Here is a 3,526-nt window from a genome sequence, read left to right as displayed (position 1 = left end):
CTTTACTGCACATAGGCAATTTTCCCTCGTGGGGGTCCACAACCCCCATAGAGGGAGAACAGAATAGGTGGCATGCACAGCTTGCCACCAAGCCTGCAGCGTAGGGAGTGCAGCCAGCCCACAAGGGGCTTCAATGGCTCTGGAGAAATGACTGTCGGGGAGTTATACCATACCCAGCCTTGATGTGCATTCTTATAATGTTATTTATTTTAGACGATGTATTAAGTCGGAGATAGAGCCTCTATCTACTGATAACCTGGAGGTAGAGAGGGTGACAGAGTTTAAGTTATTAGGGGTTATTATTTCACACAATTTAACGTGGTCCCCAAATATCACAGTGATGGCTAAGAAGGCTCAGCAATGTTTATTCTTTTTAAGAAAAGTCAGAGCAGCGAAATTTTCCCAAGAGAATTTAATCAGGTTTCACAAATGTGTTATCGAAAGCATCCTGTCATATTGTATTGTAGTGTGGTTGGGGAATTGCACCAAAAAAGACCCTCCAGCTGTTGTTGAACTACACATCCCAGCATGCCCTGCTACAGGTTGGTATTTGGCCATGCTGTTACAGGGCCTGCTTTGATGAGTTTAACAACAGCTGAAGGGCCAAAGGTTTTAGAGGATGAAATGTTCCACAATTGTTACATATTTTATACATTTAATTATGATTCCATAGAAATACTGTATCATTTTCTCTCTTTACTGATGCTACAGAATTTAGCACATTTAAAGTACTTTGTATTGTTTAGTAGGAATAAACATCAAATAAAACAATCAGCGAGGAATCTATTTGCAATGACCCTGCAGTTTGATTGACAGGAAGCTGGTGTGGTAACCGGATATTTTCTGGGAGTGTCAGGAATGCAGGCATGTCTAGATGTTGTGTGACGTCAGCTCTGGCATCAATCAGCCTGTCCCAGGTGCAGAGTTGAAGGCTCAGAGTTAAGGTGGCCATACACACGCAGATTTATCTGCAGATCTGTCTGGTTGGAACAAAAACATGGTTATGGATGAGAGCAAATGACAGTTGACTATTTGCTTGGAAATGCTGGAAAACTGACAACTGTCACTCATCCATAACCATGTTTTTGTTCCAACCAGCCAGATCTGCAGATAAATCTTACTAGTGTATGAGAACCTTTACACACACTTGCACAGAGTAGGAAAATTATTCGATGGGAAAGTTGCAAAATGATTCGCAGATCTGCGATCCATAAGCAAGTCATTTGTATACTTACATAAGGCGGGATTTCATGCTTTCTGGGTGGTGGCTATCTGATCACTGCCATCTGCAAGTTTGCACAGCAGGGATCAGGTTTGAATCAGTCAGACAGACGTTCTGCTGGCAGCGAGTGAAACTACATCTCTTTGTCTCTCACACATGCACAAACATAGAGGCAATCACAAGGTAGCTAACTAGCTTTCGAAGCATTTGCTTTGAGCGGGCTTACAAGTATATATATATATATATATATATATATATATATATATATATATATATATACACACATACATACATATACACACACACACACACACAGTATAAACTGTATCTGTCTATCAGATTTGGGGAATTTTTTAGCTGATTGATGAATAGTAAATAACTGCAACATTTATATTTGAATAGAGATTCATAGTTTGTGATTAATCACTTTAAATTACACTGGTGTCCACTGTGCCACAAGAAAAGTAAGATACAGTATACTCCCTGAGAACTTAAATTTACATATGTCTGTCAGATGTGATACTGTAGGTTCAGTCACGTAAAGACAGGAATGTAGTCACACAGTTGATGTATATAAATATACCAACGGTCACACATTGTTTTTTTTTTTTGAATGCTTGATTTACTTTGACTCAGATTTTTAACTTTGTTGATGAGAATCTTGAAAGCTTTCAGCATGTCTCTTCCTGAGCTGCACATAAGCATGGACCTACACAAGTATGCTTTATCTGCTATTGGGGGAAATTTACTAAGATGTGTATTCTTCTTCGCATGTGATCCCCCCCCCCCCCCCCCCTTTAGAATGTAAGCTCTCACGAGCAGGGCCCTCTCTCCTCTCTCCAATATATAAACCACTGCCACCCTGATGCTTGCTTCAGTGTCCTGCCCCTGATGCAACTATCCATATTAACCATGTACTTGTCCTAAACTGTCTTGTACTGTAATTTGTTATGTGTTTTTGATTATAACTATGCTCTGTAAAGCGCTGCGGAATCTGTGTGCGCTATATAAGAAACTGCTAATAAATAATAAATAAATGTGATGTTGCTATGGGCAACCAATCAGAATCTACTTATTATTTGTTTAGCACCCTCAGAAGATAGTAGACAGGATCTGGTTGGTTGCCCATAGCAACATCACATGTGAAGCAGAATACACATCTTAGTAAATTTCCACCATTGTGTCCTGATGGATCTCATCTGCCCGTCTGCTTCCCACACAGGCGCTTGCAGATCAGAGACACCATAGAGTTCACTGACCATCAACTGATTCCCCCCCCCCCCCCCCGCACCCAAGTCTGCGAATGGATGATTATGCAAATTACAGCCAAGCAGGGGATCACGGGTGCGATGAGGGGGGGCGCCCGGCGTTTAGTCCACACGTTTGGACCAGAATAAGGTCCTTAGGACCGATGTACTATGGAGAGACTCGGCCTTATTCTGGTTCACTCGCAAAAGCTAATTATTTCTTTAATGGACAAAACCATGTGCACTGCAGGTGGGGCAGAAGTAACATGTGCAGATAGAGTTAGATTTCGGTGTTATTTTGTTTCTGTGCAGAGTAAATACTGTCTGCTTTGTTCTTACACTGCAATATTGATATCAGTTTGAAATACAAACCCCCACCCAAATCTAACTCTCCCTGCTCATGTTACATCTGCCCCACCTGCAATGCAAATGGTTTTATCCATCAGAGAGAGAATTTGCTTTCACAAATGAACCAGAATCAGGCCCTCTTTACAGATGAAGTGCCGGTACTTGTTTAGTTTCACTGCGGCAGCGTCCCAGTCGCAGCAGCGTCTGTGTCCCCTCGCTCCGCTCGCCCACGATACAGGCTCGTGGCTAGCCATGCTATCTAAAATCAAATCCATGCCAACATGGATAGTGGGGGTATGAACTATTCACGTTGGCATGGACTTTATTTTAGAAAGTTTGCCAAGCGCCGAACCCGGAAGTAGCGGGCAGCCATGCTGGCGCCGTGAAACTAAACAAGTACCGAAGTGCCTGTCATTCATCCAGAGGCTGGCGATAGAATTGCCAGCTGCCAGCCTCCACCGGAAGAGGGCGTGCGAGAGAAACTCGCGCACCCGTTGCGATGGAGCTCTCCACCACCTCCCCCATTAGTCTCTGCTACCTCCCCATACCCTGCCCGTCTTCATAAAGCGGAGAGTGGCAGGGATTCCACTGCCCACCGCCGAATGTCGGGACCGCACATGCGTGTGAGACGCTCGTGCATCCCCGTCAGATGGATCGCCTCTCCACCAGCTCTTGCCAGTGGAGGGGATCTTGTGAGGGCTATGGATGT

The sequence above is a fragment of the Crinia signifera genome, chromosome 5, assembly GCF_055691185.1.
Source record: "Crinia signifera chromosome 5, ASM5569118v1, whole genome shotgun sequence".
NCBI classification, from domain to species: Eukaryota; Metazoa; Chordata; class Amphibia; order Anura; family Myobatrachidae; genus Crinia; species Crinia signifera.
The sequence above is the reverse complement of the archived record's forward strand: the minus strand, read 5'-3'. Positions refer to the sequence as shown.